This window comes from Ceratina calcarata, unplaced genomic scaffold, assembly GCF_001652005.2.
Source record: "Ceratina calcarata isolate Rehan_Ccalc_2016 unplaced genomic scaffold, ASM165200v1 scaffold88.2, whole genome shotgun sequence".
Taxonomy (NCBI): Eukaryota; Metazoa; Arthropoda; class Insecta; order Hymenoptera; family Apidae; genus Ceratina; species Ceratina calcarata.
This window is the reverse complement of record NW_017180156.1, coordinates 457,430-480,361: the sequence shown is the minus strand read 5'-3', so window position 1 is coordinate 480,361 and position 22,932 is coordinate 457,430. Positions and strand designations below refer to the sequence as shown.

Sequence of the window (22,932 nt, the reverse complement as noted above, 5' to 3'; positions counted from 1 at the left end):
ATTTTCCTTAACACACTCAAAATCCGAAAAGAACCACTTTAATAGATATAAAATCAAGTACATTATAAATCGTATAGTGGCAGTGGTGAAACGAAACAAAAGAAAATATTTTTGGAACGGTTCGTAATTTTAGGCATAGAGATAGTAAACAATCGAAAATGTTGACCGACATCGACGCGGCTCATTACTCACGTACGACATTTAGTACTGATGCGTCGTGGGGAGTGACGGCATCATCGCTCCGATCCGCTTGAGCCGTTTGATCGCGTTTCGAGTAATAAAGTTTTTGTGAATCAGCTTAGAAACACGGTACGCGCTCCGCGATACGGTTAACCGAGTCGAGTCAGTTTAAGTTCCACGTCGGACGAGGAGGCAGCTTACGTCGGACCAGTACAACGACCTTCCGCGCTCCCAATCTTGGAAAGGAAAAGCTGGTGAGTACCTTCTGCATGTCGAGCAATTTTTACCGTCATTGTTCGGTTCCTGTTCATGGATTCGATGCGGTCCTGAGCTTGAGCCAGGCGATCCGTGAAGCGACGGGAAAGTCGGATTCCGGTGCTGGATACGGCCTAGGTTAGGTAGACCCGTTTCGAAAGTATACCGTTCGCGATTTAATCGAGTAATAGCTACGATCCTCTGTTCGTGTTTGTGCTAAAAAAGTACACAGGAGATTTGGTAATACAAGTACACAGCAATTTACTTTATTTATTACAAAATCAGTTTTGTTACATGTTTACGATACATGAATCTTTCTAATTTTATTGAGATACTAAAACATTTTCAATAGTGTAAACGTGAAGCCTAACTTCTTACTTAAATCAGCCTACGCATTTTGAAGGCCGAACGTATATTTTCGCTTGCCCGGTATAAATCTTCATTTTCCCGTCGAACGTACGTGACCTAAGAATTACTAAGACGCCAGGTCGGCATGAAAAAAGCCAGATGTGGGTCGGCTCGAATATTGCAACACAAATTTTGGGAGCCCATAAATTGCTCCAGTTTCGAAAAGGAAAAGGACACGTGTGCACCTTTGCTGGAACAATTGACCGGCTTTCCTTGGTCCTGAGAACCGACCTGCGTTTCGCTAGTTTTGCGTAACAGGGAAACGAAAAGATGCAGAGAACGTGGAAATAATTAAGTGAAACGGAATGCAGACTGCCTGAATAGTGAATGCTTTATGAGTTGGATACAAAGTATTCTTTGTGCACGCTTGACGCTTTGATTTTGCAGTTGTCAGGATCGAGGAGTCACACTTTCGTGTATGTAGGTGCAGGTACTCCTGGTTCCATCCTGATATTGATAGAACAAAAATAGCGCTTGAAAAACAGATCGTGCGTCGAGCAGAAGATAAAGTACTGAATTACAGTCATAATACAACTGCAGAGTTGCTTTTTGCTTCTGATTTTTTCAATCAAACTTTTCTTATCATATTCGTGAGATTCTTTTAATTAAAATGATTAAATATGATATAATTTAGATTCTGTTTATTTATGTATGAAAAATTTGTATATTTGTCATCATATTAGTATTGGTTCAGACAGATTATCCATTTCAGATCATATTACATTTAATCGTTTCACTGGTTCCATATAAGATAACAGTTTTCGTTAGTGCTAAGAATGAAATAGTCAGACTTTGAGACTTGACCTGTAGGACTTTTTCATTTATCGAAGAAATGTTGTGAAACTATTTCAAAGTCCCTAGATGTCTTACTATTTAAATGCGGAAAGGAGAATGAAATTTTTAAGAAGATTTTGTAGAACCAATTAAAAATCTGCTCGATCAGGCAGCTCTGAATTCCGTTTGGAAATACGTTAGGTAGCCCGACGATTCTCGAGTTTCGAGATCGGCCGGCTCGATCTCGAGCAAATTGAATATCCAGAGTAAAATTGAAGCGACGATAGATGATAGGGCGCGAGGAGGCTTAAGCGCCCGTTTAAATTAATTCGCGCGGTTGTTACGGGTTTAAAACGTGGCATTAGTCATTAAGGCCTGGTGTTAATTATTAGATGAAATGAAGTAAATAGCGTATTGTGTGAAAATTAGCTTAGCCGACGTGGTTCGCAGTTCGTTATGGTACCGGGCCTCTCCTCGGCGAATAAATATCTCGTCCCATCAAGTATGCGCGTAATTTGTTACGAGAAGCGATACGCGTGACCTGTGTGCGTCGCATAAATTTTCGTCGCAGGTGCACCGCTCTTTCTTCCCTTGTCTAGACGTACATACATACTTACGTGCATACAAACACGCCTTATTTCATTTTTGGTTCGTCTATCAGTCGCTTCGATTTAATCCGGTGCACTTTTGCAGATTTACACTACACTATTATTACGACGTATTACGAAAATATCGCTAAAAGCTGAAAATTGTTATATGTCCGTGATTTCAATCGCGACATATAATTAACGTACCGTGGAGGACGTTCTTAAAAATGTGCATTTTCATGTGATCAGAATCGCAACACGATCAGATCGTGAATGTATTCAATAATCGTATAGAGACCACGTTGCTACTTATTTACTCATTAACTGGCCGTATCATTATCTATTGACCTTTGAGATTTGCAAGAAATTACCAGATTGCCGACTATATTTCGCTAAATTATACATCGTGCGTTCCCGCTGTAATTCCCATTACTGTTAATTACAAGCTGACTATCTCTATAGTTCTATTTGGATGGTCGTCTGGAACCGAAACCTAGGTGTTCGAAGATCTTTATCTGTTTAACTTTTCCGCATCGAGAAACCTCTCGAGACTATCAACGCAACATTTCAATCCAGTGGTATCATTAAAAGTCGCGCAGTATAACTCGTAATGAACAGTCTCGATGAAATTCAATTACCGAGCTTTGCCTTTTCCATTATCCGTTTAAAGAGCAGTTTGTTATATAGACGGCGCACGAGGATAGTAAAATTCTATTTTTAACGATTAAGCACCGAAACAAATGGCGTGACAGCGTTCCTCCTATTCATTCAAGAGCCGGCTGCTCTTCAATTGATTCTTCCTGCAAAAACATTATTTCACATGTTACGAAACACGCGTTCCGTTACACGATTCGGTTCATCCATCAAGGTTTGGCGCCGTTCGCGGTTTATTTGACTTTCGATTCGTTTTATCGCGCATCTGTGAATTCCTCGGGCGGGAGAAGCGAGAGAGGCGTCTACGCGAGACATTGAGTCGTCCGGTTGACAAATTACGGCCCGTTTATACGTTCCACGACCGAATATTTTCGCTTCTACGTTCCTACCTCATCGCGCCCGGCGTTACTTTCGTTTCTGAATCGAGTCGCGGAACAATGGACCCATAGTAGGATTCTGCCCGGCGCCATTACGTTCCCCGAGACGAGGGGGTTCATAAAATAACCCAGAGAACCGTTCCTACGGTTCGCCAAAGCTATTTAATTGATTATCTCTTGGTGTCGAATTCATAAAAGTTTATTCGGCTATCACGAGTGACAAAGTTTATACAGTTCTTTAATCCTGTATATCTATATTTTGGAACCGGCTGGACTAATGATCAGTAGTACTAGTTTGATATCTGGCACCTGTTCCAACAATCGTTCTGTTGTCCCGTGTACAACGGAGACCAAGATTAATGATGCCTTAATGACTGCATAAATGGTTTCTCGTCGAAGTATAACTCAATCTGCGTGAAACGTAATTACATAATTATATGTATAAACTGGTCTAAGATCCGTCTGTCCATCGATATAGTTATCGTCGTTTGACAGATTTCTCCCGAACGTGTAGATGAATGAAGATAAATATGGTAAGACAGTCGTATTCGATTTTTAAATAAGGACACCGGACAGGGGGTGGAAAAAATGGAAATGGAGATAAGAGCGGGTGGATACGGAATCGGTTATGGTCGCTCGTCGGTTTCCACGGCACAGCGACTTCGGGTTTAATAGCTGGAAAAGAGAAACGATGCGCGTTAGCCCCGTAATTAGCGAACGACCGATGATCACGCGCTCGCGCGCTGCACGCGCAATTATCTTCGGAAATTTTAGAAAGCTCGTTAAGCCCGTCCTCCCAATTACAACGAATACCCTTTTAATTACATAATCGGCCTACGGTGGTTTAATATTTAATCGCGCGAGCGAATTTCGGTGCTCGCTCGAATTTATGACCGGATTAAGAAGAATATGTATTTTCTGGGACGATTCGGCCGGCCGTGTACCGGCCGACAGCGCCCGAATCCTTACTCTCGTTTTCCCGTTTCTCCTTCTGCCGTTGCACCTTCTTCTACTTCTTCTGCGTACATTAATCACCCTTTGGCGAGGACTCGCGTAACTGGCGTCCACTTTGACGATCGCCTCGTTTCGTCGCTTTTAAGCTCGATTTCAAAGCCGGGACTTTTCTGAGAGATGAACATGATCACTCGTTCTATCGCGTACCGTTTCTTAAGCTCCTCCGACGCTTCGTACGTAATCCCGTCGTCAACTGTGACTCATAAATTAGACAATACGATCAGTGAACACGACGACTTGATTCATTCGTTTCTTCATTCCCCCTTGATCTCCCCTAATTACTCCGAGTCGGTTCAAAGGAAAACAATACGTATTTACAATAAGCGAGGGACAAGAATGTTCTGAACACCGGTTGGACACGATACGATCGGCCATCGATTTTCGTCGAAGGGTCGATAGTGAATTTTTATCACGTCCAAAGATCGTACGAGCTATGTCTTCGTCTTCGTCTTCGTCGTCGTCGTTGTTTACCTGACAGCGCTAATTCCGCGCTTTAATTTTATCCGGATTACGGTTCTGACGTTTGTTGGCCGTTGCGTGGGCAGAAACACGCGGCAGCTGGATCCTGTTGTTTGTCGTTTCGTTGCAACCGAGACCAAGGCGAGGCCCCGGAGCGTAACCGACCATCGAGAATTGTCTTACACACGTGGCCCTTGTTAAACGCGTCCCGACAGCTACAAGTTCCTCCTCTTGGTGCCAGTAATTGAACCAGATTTTCGGGAACTTCGTGGAGGGTTCGTTCTAATGTAATCGCGCTGAAAAATACAATTCGTGTTATTCTGTAAAATTGGTACGATTTAAATAGAGAATCCGGTGCATCGCAAGTAAATAGCCGTTACTCGCGCGGCACGTTAACGATGGGTCGATTATTAATTTCCATTATTGCTATTAGCGCACGCGGAACGCGCGCGTTAATGTAACGTAACCGAAAAAACTACTGAAAACGAAAGAAAAAACGTGGTTAATACGGAGGTGCGGCAGAGTTGCAATCCCTAACGAATATTAATAACGCGGCGGTGCAAAAAAATTTTTCCCCGTGCATTACATCTAATGCGACCCTAGCCGGAGTAATTTGAAACGCACCTATGATATTGCGTCGCGCAAATTAATACCAGTCGGTGTTCCGTTGTTCATTTTAAACCTTTTACAAAACCCTGATTACCAGGGGTTGAAAAATTTCTACGGAGCTATTATTTAGCTGGAATCGGCATAAAATTAGCGGCGCTAGATCGGCGTCGATCGAAATTTTCTCGAGTAAGCGGGTAGTACGGTTCGCGAACGGCGCGGCGGCTTGGAATTGATTAACAAAAAACGCGGAACGCAAAGCGCGTCGAGCAAAAAAGGACATCGAGGGACGAGAGTAGAGATGGGAGGCGGGAGGGAGAGGGTTCCCGGGGCGCAACGAATATTAATAACGTGGCAAAGTTAAAAATGTTTACCGTGCGTTACGTTTGATACGAGGGCCACGAACGTGGCAGCAGGGTCCCTCGTGATTGATCGCACGTCTCTGCGTCTCTCCCTCTGACACGGGGTGTTCCTATGGATATTGCTTTGGTACGGTGTTGCGCGCCGCCATCTCCCCCGGTGTCTGTGTCGAGCCAGACACCATACCCGATCTGTTCTATCCCCCTACGAATCAAATCTAGCCCCCCCCTTCGACACCCCCCTCGCGTCCGCTCCTCTCGACTCGCTTCGCCTCGCCATGTGCAGCCACGAAAATCATCGTTCAGGAATGCGAACGCGACGAATCCGTCGCGTCGTTCCTTCGGATCTTCGCTGGCAATCTCCACCGGATGTTCTCGGCCTACGTAGGTACCTACAACGATGATATTGCGCGCTGATTCGAAGGGTGCAAACAGAGGGAAGGGACCGTCTTCCTACGAATTGAATAATAAATTAACACCGGACAGGGGTTTGTCAGATTCCTCTTGTAAGCTCTACTCGTAGGCATCAAATCTTGCCACGTTTTCCTTTCCTACGTCCAAAGTCTCGTTTCGTATTACCATTTGTTCTTTCGTACTTTTTTACTTTTCATCTTCTCGATGAATCGTCGTTTAGATGCGGGTACGCGATCCAATTAATTTCGCGGTGCACACGTATCGCGATTAATCTCGCGTTGGCGACGGTGTCACGACAACGATGGCGATCGAAGTCGTTTCGAAGTAATTAGTCGCGACGCGGAGTAAAAAAAAGTGTTATAGTAGCGCGCGCACGGTCAGTTCCGCGGCCGTATAATTAGCCGTTTCTCAAATTGGACGCTGCGCCGAGCCGCGTTGTTGTTAGTTACGCTTAGTCGGTTGATAATCTCTTCTTTCTTTCGTCCCGTTAATGAGCGGCCTCGTTGTAATCTCGCAAATGGCTACTGTGCAAACGTGACTTTAGAGACGATGACCGAGGGCGAGCGATGAGAGGGTTCCGCGGATCAACCGGCCTCGGCGGTAGACGAAAGACCTTTACTTCTAAATCGCGTTGTCTCTTAGAATCATGTTTTATTCATTCCTGATTTTACAAGATCCAGCTTGAAATCGATCGGCTTGATCGATGATCAAATTTCATCACACACCTTAGCGCCGATCGTTCTTCGAGCATCGAGAGGAGAGAGTCTCGGCTCATTAGCGCGTTTGCGATACAATAATTTCTTGCCGGTCGAGTAGTTCCTTGACCTTTTCACAATTAGTCGCGGTAGCAAAGATTTCCTATTAATCTTTACGGCATCATCTTTAATTCTTCGCGACGAATCAGAGAAGAAAGATGTTCGTAGGAGGGCAGGATGAAAGCAGATAGGGCGAGGTGGAGGATGCGAGGAGAAGGCACGCTAAATAGGGTTACTGTACCGGTACCGGTTAGCGGGAGGGAAGGGGAGTTTGAAGTGAAGTAAAGGGAAGAGAATAGTTTACAGACCCGGGCATTATGCAAACGACGCAACAATTAGACCGTGGTCTTCCACTGGTTATTTAGTATTTAATATAATTTACTCCGGGACTCATGGCAGCATAATGGCCATCTTCACACATTCCGGCAGGAGTATACCTATATCCAACAGGTATCCAGCGCAATGCGGCGGTTGTTGTCGGTCGTCGTCGCGTCACTTTCAAACGATTAATGTTGTACGAGACGGTGGATCTCCAACGAGCGCTCTTGTTAACGATTAAGCGACGATAGAGATCTCTTCTCCGGTCCGGGTTCCCTCTTTCGCCGAGCCGAGGATACGCGTTCCCGGTCATAAGTCACCGGATGCTTATAAACGTTGAAGGGAAGGCTTATTAAATTAGAGAGGACAATATAATTAAACATTACCCCCGAAGCATATAATTAAAGATAAAGCGCGGATAAAGAGCACCGTGTTTAAGGACTATCAGTTATTTTAGTAATATTCTTATTCACGTTTTCGCTTCGCGAATACTGATTTATTTTACGATCGGATGAATTATGGGGACAGGGACTTTGTGGGAATCTATGATAGTGAACATCGCGCTTTGCAAAGCGTCTTTCGCGATTCGCGGGGCGGTAAGACCGGGAACAATAGCGTATCAGCGGCGTTAATCCAGGCGGGTGTCCGATAAATCCGGACCGGGTCCGGGAAAGAAGAGTCAGAGAAAAGAGAAGCTTCAATTTCCTCGTCACGAAGCGGGCCAACAAAAGCATTCCGGGCCAGATAAATTTCTACGCCCGGGCCGCTTTTCGCGTCAGCCCTTCGACAACCTTCGGGTCGGTCACAAAGAAGGGAGCAGCGATGGCGATGGTGGCCAGCGGTAGTAGGCAGCTCTCTCTCTCTCTCTTTCTCTTTCGTATCCGCCATCGGTCGCTAACAACCGTCTCCCTTCCACGGTATCGTTCTCTCTTCCGTCTTTCTCCAACCGGTACGAAGCGAAGGAGACGAGGAATGAAACGTGAACGAGGAAGGAAGATGGGATCGCATCTTGCTCCGCAGGACTCTCGCTCTCGCCACCGGCGCCCCCGCTATTTATTTTCCAGGATTTCAGAGTCCGAAGCCATTAATCTCCGGTCCGCAGCGTCAGTGGAGCGCGTCAGGGCGACGTCGGGGTGCGTGGCGTCGGCGACGTCGCTCTGCTCTTAGCCGCAGCCTCGTGTACAGCGTCGTCGTGGCAGCCTGCTGAGGTCGAGAGACAGAGAGAGAAAGAGAGAGAGAAAGAGAGCTGGGAGATGAGGTGTCGGTAGGAGAGGGATAGTACGATAGAGGAAGGTGGAGGCGAAAGAGACGAAAGGAGGGAACGTGGTCGGTGATTCAGGTGGGGGTTGGAACATGGGAAGTTCCCCGGGTTCGAGAGGGGGTGCCGATGGCGGAGACGAGAGGGGAATATCGCCGCGCTCCTTCGAGTTATGCAAAAAACGTCTATCCGTGAAAGGATGCTGCGAGGGGAGAAAGAAGGTATCTTCAGAAGGGATTTCGTGGTCCCCTTCCCGAGCACCGTTTCTGATGGCCTTTTGATGTCCGTTACCTGCCTCGATTTGCCGCGTCCGTTCGTGGTTTAACGCTCGTTATCTTATTAATGAAATCGTATTGAAACGCGGATTATACTTCGCGCGGAACTACTCTCTTCGGTGAAATGGGTAGCGTTCGTGATAATAGGGTATTTTCTTCAGTTCTCGATCGATGTCTTTGAGCAATATCGTAGTTTTTATTACGGAGTTTCGACAAAAATCAATTAATCACTTTTGGACGTTATAAAGTCTGTGAGATTGGCTTAAAAACAACCATTTTTACAGATACTTTCCCTTATAATAAAAAGTACAGAGGTTTCAGCGTTGGAGCACAACCCGTTTGCGGTCGTGTTGCCCTTCGGACCGCAATTTCGTCTTAAATGACGCTCGTTGAAGCGATTGCGCTTCGAATACACGAGTGCCGTAAATGGTTTGCTCGAGGAGGAGCCGACGCCGCGACGCGACGTGTCTAAAATCCGATGCGAAATCGAGTTAACATTTCGACCTGATAAACAGGCAGAAAATACACGGTCTTTAATTCACCGCCGACTGTAATTTCATCTTATTGGTGAAATTACGCGTTGCTACGTTGCTATCCCTCCCCCGACCGGATCAGAATTGTTTCACTCGTACCGAGACGTACGTAAATTTATTTTTACGGCCATTGCACGTTGCTAACTTTGAAAACGATCTCTGTCTCTTCCTCTCCTGCGTGATTACGCGTGCACAGGATGCGTTACGCACTGCTTGATCCGGTTTTGCCAATTAGTCGCGTTAATTACAGATTCGGCCGGCGGCTGTTCGTTTCATAATGAAATTCATCGCATAGCCAGCCCCGCGATCTCGTCTTGAGTCTTCCTGCGAGAGGAGGCTCGCAATTATCAAACGTTGCACCCGATCGAACACGGAAAATCCGTGCACGCTATAAATTAACAACGCTTATCAAAGTTTTCGATCGGATTTCGTCGTGCAATTTCTGAGATTCGAGTAACCCGCTCCACGGTTGATCATTTCACGGAACTCGTTCCAGATCGGCTCGTTAAAGCGTAATTAACGCAATCGTACGGTACCGAGAATTCGATACCGGGGAAAGTACGTAGTCGGAAAATGCCAGCTGGAAATTAGGTTGTCGCGCCGACAGACGGGAAGAGAGTATCTTGACTCGATGATTTCATGCTTTGCTTCGGGGAACTTGTTGTTTGAAAATAGAATCGCGTGCTATTCGCTTTGCTCTATCATCGCGCAGTTAACTGTATTTAATTCTATCTACATCTAAAAACAACATTGAGGAACTAAGAGGAACTTTGACAATTTACTATTCTATGCTTGTTCGGACTGAGCTTGTGCAATTTCGATGTATATTAGGATGCGCCGCATTTCCCATATAGGTACCTAATTAAAAATCAATCAAGCGATGAAAAATTACGTCTCGCGACGTCGTCTCGCTGCTTTCGTTCGTTAAACGCTCTATACTTAGTTTGCATAACTCAGTCGAGTCGGCATGGCGGGGAGAGAGGTTCATGAATACCATCGTTGATTGAGAATCGCGGACGCCGGCCGGGATCTCCACTCGTTAATTAACATTGTGCTGTGAACGGAGGAAGACGTCAAAACGTCTGTCGGCTCGGACCGCCGCGAACCCCTTTACTCGCACCGGGGACAGCCACCCTTCCTCTCTCGACCCCTTCTATATTGTTTACCACTCTCATTATGCGAGGCTCGTTCCACGGCCCTTGATATTCTAATCACAAGCCTTCGCTCGTGTTCTACCTTGGAATTCCGAGTCGATCGTCTTCGGATTCCGAGGAAGATGAAAGAAACGCGAGCCAGCAGGAAATTGTGTTCCGGGCTCGATTCCGCCGCGGGTTGCAAGGAAATTCCTTGCCAGCGAAGTTGGAATGATCGGTGACCTTCTCTTCCTTTAGATATTTTTAGAAGAGACCCCGTTTTCTTACTCCGTTTCCTTTCTGGCAATTTCAGGAGACAGTCTTCTTCCTTCGACCTCCCTTATTATCGAAGAATTCCCTTTTCTTCTATATGATATTTTCTAGAATTTTAAAATTCTTATAAGGGCTGAGAATGCGTAGAGACCCGATGTCTCAGCCATGAATAAGAAAATGTCTAAAGTTTTTGAGTACATCATAATTTTAATAATATTCTCAACGTCGCACGAACGATCTTGAAAAGGGTGGCGCAGGGTAACTACGGTCGCGCGGTATTAGGAAACAAGCTTAAGACCCGGTGGCTCAGTCTCGAGCACCGTGGAGCAGCCCAGCTAGCGTCCCGATATTATTACTATGTAAATCACCCCTTCTCCACGGTGCGCTGACGCCCACGGTGACAGCCCCCCGAGTGGCCCCGGCGCAACGATGGATGAGCTCTAGTTTCTTATTAGATATTCCTACGCGCCATCCCCATCCCCGTCTTTCTCGATCGGCAAACACGTTCCCTCGTTCGCGTCGATACACGGCAAACTCGTGAAAATTCGTGTTTGCGGTTACTCAGGAAATTGTATTCGATCAGCCCTCGGAGGAAATATTTGGACAGCATTAATTAATAATAACGGAGCGGGAAAGAAAGTCTGTTTGAAAATATCTGCATTTATTAGAGAGTACGGTCTCCGTTTTTGGTCGCTGTTTCGGTTCAGGAAACGTTCTTCCTCTCGTTCCTGCGTAAGACACGCGATAAGACCCGGTAATTTAGTCGGAAGGAGGAAGGTATCGAGCAAGGAGCAACGGGATACGATTGAAGCGGGGTTCGGAGTGGGTGAAACCTTCCGGATAGGAGGTTCGGTTGACGGCTACCACCTATCGCCCCCCGTCCGCCCTCGGCCAACGAGTGACTGCCGACATTAGTCCACTGACACCATTGACACTTTTATTAATGACATCGATGCCTGAAGCGGCGTATCCCCTCCACGACCCTCGTGGTGGTTCACCCTTCGAGAACTAACCCTCCGGGTCAGATTTTCCGCCGCGGATGCAGTCGCGACGGTAACCTCGGTATTCGTTCCTTTCCATCTCGCAGTACCTTTTTTCCCTGGCATTATTGTACTCCCCGGCAAAGAAGAAGAGAATGGAAACGCTGCTCGCTCTCCCCCCTTTTCTTCTCCACCTTTCGTTCTCTTCTCTGGCCTCTTTTTCTTCGGGCACGGCCCTCTACTCTCGTCGTCTCTCTGGAACGATGTTCTCGTGTCGCCCTGACCCCCGGTTCCGCCACCCTTCTTCGTCCGCCCGTTCCATCCATTCCTCTGTCCTGGGACCTCGCGAGGGAGCGGCTCTCAAGTTACATTGAAAAATCTGGCGGACGGCTGAAAAATTGGCGATACCTACATCATCCATTGTGCTTTGCGAGACCCCCTCGACCCGCGTCTCGGTTCTACAAAAAAGAACCGTGTATTTAACAGGCGCCCTCCCTTAGCGTACCCTGGTGCGTCGCTACTTCCTTCTTGCCGTACACGGTATCGATCGTTAATTAGGAATTATGGTTCGGTCCTAATCCGTTTGCAAACGTTGGGACAAGGAGAACGCCTCGCAGGCTTCCGGAAGTCGGGGTGGCTTCGTGCGAATCGGGGGAATCATAGATATACGTACACTGTTCAAAGATTTTGCCTCGCGGGATTTGTATCGTTTTACTGATGATTCAACGATGTTTACCATCAAATTATATCGAAATCTATTAGGATCGCGGTATACGAAATTCTTCGCAGACACGAAGCTCTGAGACGAAGTAGCGCGTTATGTCGTATGATTACAGAGCGAGGGGTCGATCGCGAGAAATAGGGTGGCCAACACTCGGGAGAAATAAATCTTATAAGTAGGCGGTTCACGATACTCGGATCGGTGGCCGCAAATCCGTGGATAAACCGCGTCGAGAACGAAAGTCCGAGCGGGAATGCGACGCGCGTTTCGAGAACGGGGATCGGCCACCCTCAACGATCCGATCGGATTCTCATTACAAACGACGTGACAATTTCGAGCGTCTCTTGTATATATATTGCTCGTTACTTGGATATCAACCGGTTTTTCATAAATTACGCGGATCACGTAGCCCAGCCGGTGTGCAACTCTAATTTATTTGAAGATGACGAGATCTCGTCGTATCGCGAGGAAATCGTGGAACGAAGATAGGCGCGAAATTGTCCGCTCTAAATTGCTACTCGGTGAGAAGACTCTTGGGAGAGGACGTTGAATGTATCGTGATTGCACGTTGTCGAGGGGAGTTCGGTAAGTATACAGAAGCCACGTTCCTTTTTCAGTTCACGTCGTGTCAGAGGATGCGTTTGTAGTCATTGCGGGGGCACCTCGTCGCAGTTTCATCGATCAGATAGCGTTTTATTATCTCAGTGGATAGGTACACTCTACCAGAATGTTTTCCATCAAACGATGCGTTTATTTGCCACGTAAACCGTGGAAATAGCTGAATCGTGTCGATTCTTAAATCTGTTTGAACGGAATCCATGATTTGCTTTACGAGGATCTTTCGAGTTATTCCCGAAATATCGCGAGTGACAGGGAAACGAAGAAAGAGAGAGGCGAACGATAAGAAGCGTGGAATCGGTCGAGGCCGAGTCAGGCTGCTATCTCTCCGCGCTAGAAGCGTGTGCTGATGGATGACAAATGGGTCCTCCACGACGCGTCACTCTAGGCGCTGCTAGGGGCTCCTCCTATACGTGATCAACCATAGCTCTGGCTGACGTAGAGGGTGTAGGTGGAGCGGAAAGGGGGAGACGGAGAGGGAGCGACGTCGGGCTAGAAAACCGAGGCGCAACGGGGGTTGCGGCAGGATAGAGCGCCCGTTGCTTCGAGAGGGGTAGAACTGACACGGGATACGGGACGAGAGGCTGGGGGAGGGTTCGAACAGGGATGGAGGATGGTCGGCGAGGGGTACGGGAGGTTGAACGGGTCGGCGGAGATAAAGTGGGACGTCTGATCCTCCGCCGAGGCGAGCAAAAAGATCCTCGCGCTTCGCGTCCCAGGAGACGGAAGCCGGGAACGAGAAAAACTCCCCCAAGCCGCGTCGACCACCTTCCTTCCTCGTCTCTCCTTTCATCCCCGATAGTCGCGCTCCCTCTATCTCTCTCGTCCTCTCTCTTTTCGTCCGATTTTCTTCTTTCGACTCGCACCACCATCACCGTCTGACGTAGCCCCGACGCTTTCATCTACCATTTCCAGCAGGACGAGCCGCCCCTCTACCGAGTACGGAGAAAAGAAACTTCGAAGGGAAAGAATCTAAGCTATACCTCATCCCCTGGTGGTCGCCCATTAATTAGTTTGGAAGAATCGAGCCGCGTGTGTTACGGAATACACGCGAACCGTTATCATCGGTTTTTAGAATTCGTAATTGATAAAGGGACGGGACCTAATTAGTTCGCCGCGAAATCTCTTCTTGCGTTTTATGCGCGAGGGGTAAAGTGGAAAAGGAACGACGCGAATCGTTACGTCAGATCGGGAATAAAGCAAACACGCGCTCGGAAGAGCGGGGAAAGATGGATGGCCGCTTAGCTCGGGACTCCATCACGAGCGACACGTCAGGCGGTTCGTATGAATTCTTCTTGATTGCCGGCTCCGGCTGTAAGCATAACGAGCCACCCGCTACGTCCATCAACCACGCACCGGTCAATTCATTTCGGATACAAGCACGACGTGCCGTGTTGTATCCTGACCGCGCACGCCTACAGTTTAACTCAAAAACGGGTATCTCTTGCAGAACTGCGAACCATGCAAAATCTGTATAGAACAACAGTTAGAAACTTGGGATTTAATATAAGCAGTCGTATTTTCTGTCGTCGATTTCTCGATACTTTATACGAGCTTATTCGAACAATTTGAACATCTCTAAAGTGAACGCTCGCTTTTAGCTCTCGCTGTATAGACTCGCGAGTCCGACAGCACGTACCGACTCCTCTTCCCTTGGTTTCTTTTCGTGTTTCGCGATGCGCACTCGAGGAACATGCCCGGAGCGTGTACTTACGCGCCAGATATTCCCGCTGGGTTGACGCCTAACCTGCCTACTGCCTACGACCCGCGGTATGCGCGACCCGACGCGACGTTTTGTTTGATTTCTCGATTTCAATCTTCGTCCAGTTCGGTACCCCCGGAGACGGACACGGTCAGAGTCGTGTCAGGCGACTGATGAGATTGCTTTGTAAAACGAAATGTCAAACCAGGGGAGTATCCGAGCCTCGTGTTTCGCTATTCGTTTCGACGTTGCTCGCTTTACTTCCAATTACACCGAATCAATTATTCTAATCGTATCGTCCTAAGCGTTTTGACCTTTGACGCGAAAGGGCCAAAAGATTGAGATTCAAAGGGGACTCGACGTTGACAATGGCGCGATATCAACGTCGAACGGCGATTCCCGTCCGAGGATGAAGCCGTTAGCGAGAGGCTAGTTATTAAATACCTGTCTGTCCTTTTAGCGGCGCGAATAGGTACATACATAGGTACGGTACGCATACGCGGCGCGTGTAATTTGCGGACAACTCGAGGAGTTTCGCCCTTCGAGGTTTGCTCGTATCAATTACCGTGCATAGCAGGTATAGGGCTCCAGAAACGCAATAAAGACATTTAACATTGAGCTTTATTACAGGCGACGTGGCAGCGTATAAAAGGTTGGAGCCCCGCGCGACTGTAAGCAGCGTTTTAATATTTTACCCGTCTCATTTTCGCTGCTCGTAAACTATTCATTTATCCGCGCCTATAATCTTGATCGAAACTACGGACTATTATCCTTCTTGTACCATCAACCTCCCCCTTTTGCCGACCGCCCCTCGCCCTCCCTTCGCTTCGTTCTCCTCCTTTTTGGTTCCGTGCACTTTCGGGTTCTACCGATTTTTGCGCGCGCCTTTTTGTTCTCCCCTTCGGGGGTTGAACGATTTCCTTTTAAAGATTTAAAATCCGATCAAAATTGCAACTGTATAACGTACGATGTCTGACGGACTCGATTCGATTGAGTTATTATTTTCCTATAACGACACGTAGATTGCGATAAACGAATTCTGCACGTTTCATTGACGTTGAATTATCGATCCAGCCGCCGACGTTCCATTATAAATTTATCGCGCGCGGAATAATTATATAACGTCTCGGCTGGCCTGAAATTTTTCCTCCACCCGCGGCGCGGTGCATTGATAAACACGGAGCGAAGTAAAGGGCCATAGGCGTAGAAATGTAATCTGCATAATACGTATTAAAGTTTATTATCGTGAACCGAGGCGCACGAACCGATACTCGCGGTCTTTACTTACTCGGTGCCTGGTTTTTGTCTAAATTATATACGAGTTCCTCCGCGCCGCTAATGTCTTAACTGAAAACGGTTCCGAATCATTATCATAATTTTGGCGTTTCTCGGGGTTCTCGTTTTCGATGCGCGTGCAATCATCTTTCTGGGTGGCGTCAAGCGTTTTTATACACCGCCGCGATTGAGATATCGGCGCTATACCTTGGTTTCGTTTCTCTTTTTTCATTTTTCTTTGTCCGCCTCTCTCCTCGGTGGCTGCCCTCGAAAACGCGGCAAAAATGGCGTTTCATCTCCTCGTCGGAAAAGATACGCGGGACTTAATTATCGTTGACGGTGTACACGAAAGGGGAGAGAGTTCCGAGCCGTGTAAACCTTGCACGTATAGGGAGAGCCGCAATTACCCGCCAATTTTGGTGAAAATTGAACGACAATTCTGCTAAGGTCGAGCAATTATCCAAGACGTTGTCGATAGCGTTTCGTTCCCTATAATACCACGCGTCGATTCAGCTTTGCTGACCAGCAGCGTTATTTATATGAATAGGGGCTCGTCGGTTATTGATACTACGCGTGAGTCAATTATCATTAAAATTTCTTCCATTTAATTATAATTCATTTGCTTCCGGCAGCGTGTATACCTTAACGCGAGGAATAAAATTGATGACACTTTTAATAAGTAGATAAATATCCGCGCGTAATAACGAACGTGCCTTGGAAAAACGATGCCGCCGGCTCTGGATTATTACTTCCCTCTGGTCGTTATAATAATTTTAACGAGCTGTACGCAAAAGGGTAATTTGGAAAAATCAATTTCCCCCGATGAACGGTCATTAATATTTTGAAATTGTTATCTGTATCAGATTACCCTTTAGGATCGAGAGTATCCTTGAGCGCGATCAATTTTTAAATAACTTGAGCTTTCGTTAGATTTCGTTAAAATCCGGGATCCCTTGTTTGTCGAAACAGAAACGCCGTCTATGCAAATTCCACCCTCGGCCCTGTCCGGCTGTCCCTTCAGTCGGTCAGACATGATTAAACACAGAACGGCTGTGTTTCGACCCATTCCAGTCTCCGTACCTCTGGAGGAATCCCACGGCTAGAATCCCTTGGTTTCATCCCCCAGTTTAATCACTACCCCTACGAAAACTCTCCTTTCGCGGCATTCAATAACGTCGGGGTCCGGCTACCCCTTATCAGATCTCATCTTGCTCGGAGTCCACGAATTTATCTCGTTTACGTTTTGATTCTGTCCGCCAGCAAAGCAACCCCCTTAATTGCCATTCATCCCCGTCCATTGATAAACTCTTTCCCCTTAATTGGAATCATTGCTGCGGGGAATATTCGTTGACCGACCTTGGTCCTCTTTATTAATTCTCAGAAAGGACAAGTCGTAATTTGTAAAGACTCGAATCAGCGTCGTCTTCGCATAATGGATGAACTATTTAAAAAGAAATTATTATACCTATTCATGTTCGATACCGACTAATGGTGACAAATAACAACTTGATGTACCATCGTATACATTGTACCAAGGGTATAAAAGCGATGAGAGAGTTGAAAAAGATTCGCATCCTAAATCTCTCCACGCGGCAGATTGTTTCGTCGTATAGGAGACGTCGTAACGAGCGCATTTAAACGGCTAAATGGATCGTCTTTCTCTCTATATGTATCTCTTTAACTGTTACGTTATGGCGACTCTCTCCGGGCCGCGGCCCCGTTTTACATCCCCTTATATCGCGTTTACGTTTACGAGCCACCACCGCTGACGTTTACGAGCCACCGGCTGACGTACGAGCCACTTGCTGCTGCTGCTGCTGCTGCTGCTACTGCTGCTGCTGCTCTCTTGCTTTCCGTTCCTCCCGTTAACGTTTCGCCATCGTCGACGATCCATGGCCCGAATCCCGTATTTCAATGATATCGCGCCACATCGGCTTTTTTAATCTCAAATCAATTAGCGCCCATGTCATCTTGAAAATACTGTCTGTTCCTCGTTCGAACGATTCTAAATGACAAATTGGTCTAATGGGAAGAAGGAAATGATTTATCGATGGAATATTTGGTTGGAAAAATATCGTCAATGATTTTTGATGAATTCTAACGGGGCACTCGTGACACGCGAAAGCTGTCAAGAGATATGATACCACCTTTCAAGCGGCAGGTCGGGTAGAAATTTGGGGCGCAATTGGTTTTGCATTTCGTTCACGTAACCTGCGTCCATCGCGGAGAACGGGGAGCGTTTGAGCGATTTATGAGTTCGGGAACCGCATTGTATCTGTACGCGCGGCGCTTCGTGACGCACCGTGACGCGACGTGACACAACTGACAAGTCAGACGCGGAACCTGGAAGGCTGATTTCGTATCTGAAGACCGACGACGTTCTTCCTCTGTTTTGGCACGATTCGAGTCTAAACATCGTTCGCTAACAGTTTCCTCATAAATTCTCGTTCAGTTAATAACGGTTGATGTACGAGATTTTAAAGACAGCCAGTCGAGCATAAAACGAGAATAAGAAATTGCAAATTATTTTGAAACCCATCGTCACGCGCTTCCCCGTTCCACGGTTCCTCCCTCTCTTTCTATCTGCTATAGATCTCCGTTCTCCCCTTTTTTCTTTTAAACAGTCCGCGGGAAAATTTATCGCCCGGCAGCGATCCCGGAAAAAGGAAGAAACTTGTTCAAAATTGTGTACACACACTCGGCGTACGGGAACGGGAAAAAGGGGGTGATAAGTACCTAGGATCAAGTACTCGGGCGCTTGGCTGCCGGCCATATTTCTGAAACGTGGTGCATCCACGCCTGTGGGATTTCGTATCGCGAATTGATATTCGAATCTCTTTGCGGTCTGACCATGGAAAAATCTAAAGAGTTTTAGTACAGTGTACTGTAAGAATCTGCGTTCCTCTGATACGCGACCAGGTTCTACGAGATTCGTTCGATGCTGGCTAATTCTGAGGGCAAACCATTAGAGGAAATTCTTCAGATTACTCGGGACCTAGTAGGTTAAGTAGACTCCTCGGACGAGCCTCTATCCTGTTGATATTTCGGAATAATCAAAGCTCCGTGATCATAAATCTATCTCGAGGGTAGAAAAAGGGAAATACCGCGCGTTGCAAGAAGCATCGAACGCATTACATCGGTCGTTCTTCTTGCCGCTCGCTGGAGGAGAAGGGAAGATAGGAGATGGAACAGAAATTCTCGCTTCGCCGCGTAATTGCCGCGGTCATTAGCGGTGGGCGTTCTTGAATTAATAATGACGTCACACCACGCGAGGCAGCCGCTTCTGTTTGACTTTAATAAGGAGAAGACAGGTCGCGTTCGCCGTCAGCGAAAAGGGGTTGCTTTCTTGACTGATTAACTATCCCCGACGCTGCTAATTATCCCTCCCCCGAAAGTTGTTAGCCACCCTACACGTGACGACGCGACGTCCGACGAAGACGCTTTCGCCTGACGAAAACTACGTCGACGACGTTGTCGTCGTTAACGCGGAACGTGAAAGAGTACCATCTCGCGTTTCCACGTTCCGGGTCACTGTTGATTCCGCTAATCTCTGAATGTTTTATAAATAATAATTCGACCAGCGTCGCGACGACAGGCAATGACGTCGGTCGATGCGTCTCGAAAAGTGCATGGAGAAATTGATAAACTACTCGGGTTCGAGTTTTCTAAAAGGAAAAATGGATTTATGAGAACGTCGTAGGTTTCGAGGATAGGAAGGAAGGGCAGTTGAAGTTTCCAAGGCGGAAGTTCATCTTTTCTTGGGAAATGAAGTTTAAGCTCGAGGGATCGGCACGTCCGCGACAAAGTTAATCGCAGCCAGCGTTCATCGCTTCGACGTTCGTTCGTTAAATTTTACAATAGATTATCTACTTCATAATAAATGACGTGATCAAAGAACGTTACGCGGAAGAATTTCAACGCAAAATTATCCGTCGTTCGTGAAAGTTAATTAACTCCGGATCATTCACGCAAATCGTCAGTATGGAAGGAAAAACCCGTATCGGGGTTGTTTTACGTTTCGTCGAAAAATGGGGGAAAGCGGGCGACGAGTGAACTTCCGGAGGCCTGGCTCCTTCCATTACGCTCTTGCTTTTCGGTTCTCTCACCGAGTTTTCTCTCGCACGAGAGACTGCCTCCCTCTGTTTTCTTCGCCTCGCTCTATCGAGCCATCCATCGTTCCTTCTTGTCCCTTTCTCCCCGTCTCTCCTATTCCACGTAAGAATTTCTGACGGCACCCTCTAGTTACACTCGATCTTTCTAGCTGACGTTTATCCCTTTCTCTCCACGGTTTCCCGGCTCTCTCGCTCGCGTCCGGTCGCTTCTTCGGCATCCCTGGCACACACACGTACTCTCTCTCTCTCCCATGATTCATCGCCGCCACGATGGATTATCCATCTCCTTCTTCCCCGCTTCGCCCCTTCGCTAGGTCTCGAAGGTTTGACCGAAGATCGGACACGAGGCAGCCATCGAGCTCTGTATCACGTCCTTGACGACGACATCGAGATACGAATGCTTAAAAAGCTTTGAACGTTTCTCGGCGTTTCTCCATTCAAATCCGTACATTATTGCGTGATTAATGTGAGAAAAAGTGTGCCAACATTTCGAGATGCCTAAAAGAATTTTATAAAATATTCCGTAGAATCTTCCACGATATTTGGAACGCATACCGTGATCGAAATCTCGCGACAAATTACCCACAGAGACGTCAGTTCTTCGAATACGTTTCGACTCTTGGTTTTTCCACGGTTTCCTCCGTTATCAACAAGTAATTAAACGCTTCGCGTGGCTCGTTAAAAAATACGGTGAAACACGTTACGATAAGGCTCGCGTATTTCTCGGTCGGAAAAGCTGCAGGCAGAGGCGCGCGCACATTTTACGCCGAGGCGTGTGCGCGAAACCGGAAATTACGCTCGATATAAAGTATTCCAAATACGTATACCTGTAAGCCGCGCAGGTAATAGCTCGCGATCGGCTTAATGCCCTCCTTACGATGCTTATAATAATCTCGGCTAATAATACCTACATTTAAATAAGAAAGTAAGGCGGCGGGATACGGTACGCCGCGCCGCGCAACGGAGATTAAAGGACGACGCTGATGACGGCTGCGCGTGCATCTTCCGCGGGAAATCTTGCCAAGATCAGTCTTGAAATATGTATCAAAAGCGTATATCTATTATGAAACCGTGTATTAAAATACGCATTCGCGAGTGCCGCAATGCTTACCTAATATTATATTATTTCTCGTACAGCTCTCGGAATGCATAAAGAATGAATTATAGCATTCGATTCTCGCTGTGTACACACTGGCGTTTAAATACACATGAAATAGAGACCTCTGGCTCTTAAGTTTCCCTGGCAAACTGGTCCCAGCGACCGGAGGCCCGCAGCCATGGCCGACGTTCCATATTCCAGTCCGCGTTTTGTTTCTCGTTTACTCGCAAGAACGACGACCGCCCGAAGCTTGAAACGAGGGGCCCCCTCGCTCGTTCCATCGCATCGTGGGCACCCGGACACCGTTTCGAAAGCGCAGCGTTATTTTACGTGTTGCAAAATGCAATTTCGTTTCCCGTCTCGCCGCGCGCCGGGCCAATTTCTTCGAGAGAGCCACGCCACGCTTTCTACCTCGCTAATTGCGCCCCTTGGAGCTTTTCTCCCGCGCTCCCCTTTCTCCCTCGGCAATACGTGTTACGTAATCGCCAGGTCAACGCAGAGCGATTGGAAACCGTGCACTTTACCGAATCGCGTGCAAGAAGATTGAGTCGTTAACGAATCTGCCACAGTTTACTTTGTTGAACGCGCTAGACAGTAGTTCTTCGCCTAAAGTGTTTCGGAGTAATGCCGGGTCGACGAGTCTCTTCTGATGGTGGCGGAGTATTTATTAACGCGAATAATCACGAGGTCTCTTCGGCTGCGCCGTGAACATTTGCGGAGCATCCCATTCCGAAGGATACCATTATCCTAAACGACGTTTCATTACTCGAAATGGAAGAAATTATTGCGAATCGGCACGTATCTACGGTAACAAAAGTCGAAGAGGGACGGACGCCGTGGTTTCCGATTGCTACTCGCGATACTTGTTTGGTATGCAAATTTCAAGGTGTGCAGTAGCATACATTGTAACGAAAACTTGGATCGTGTGCGAAAAAAATTGCCGATCGTGTGTACGACCTACAATATCTTGCAATTTTCTCTCATTTAACTCTCCCCGTTGCAAATTGCCGGTTCAGGTACAGCTGTTCCGTTTTGATCGGCGATCGCCTTCGCGAACCGCGCACGTCATAAGACGATTACTTCTGACTTCGTATGGTCTTTGACAAATAATTTGTTTCCGCTGTTCATTTATCGCCAGTCGAATTTAAGGATGTATTGGCTATACAGTCAATCCCAAAAGTTTATGCACTTTAGAAACGCATTTTTTAAATAGAAATCAGACGTCGGAAGAACATTGCTGATAATAAACAACAAAAAAAAATTTGCGATTTTTCCGAGATTTTTCCAAGGGGTACCCCTTCAATTTCTTCCAAATTTTCGTTTTTGGCCAATAACTCCCAAACCGTTGGACATACGGAAAAATTGCATACAATCTTTCTTGTAGAGGACGACGAGATCTACAATTTTCGTATAAAAATTCTTCGCTAGCTTCAATAGTTTACGAGTAATTCGCAAAAAATTGTTTTTTCGTTTTTCGTCAATAACTCGTTAAATATTAATGCTAGCAAAGAATTTTTATACAGAAATTGTAGATTTCGTCGTCCTCTATAAAATGGTCCCATACATGCCCCCCTACGTCCATCCGTTCGGGAGTTATTGACAAAAAACGAAATTTTTTTTTCAAAAGTTCGCTGTTTCGATGCTGGGATGGTCGGATTTTGTCAACATCAATAAAATGCCAAACAACCATATGTAACTCATTAAATATCGAAGTTAGAAGGAAAACAACTTTTATTCGAAACATTCTTCGCAATTTTGAAAAAAAAAAAAATTTTCGTCAGCGTCGATACTTA

General features: G+C 46.7%; 1 long non-coding RNA gene across 1 annotated transcript in view; it reads left to right on the top strand.

The window, feature by feature from the left end:
* The first annotated feature begins 224 nt into the window (after nt 1-224).
* LOC113465117 (uncharacterized) overlaps nt 225-22,932 on the top strand; it is a 70,400-nt gene continuing 47,692 nt past the window's right edge. The window contains exon 1 of the long non-coding RNA XR_003389943.1: nt 225-434. This is a non-coding gene — a long non-coding RNA (uncharacterized LOC113465117). The remainder of the gene's footprint in view (nt 435-22,932) is intronic.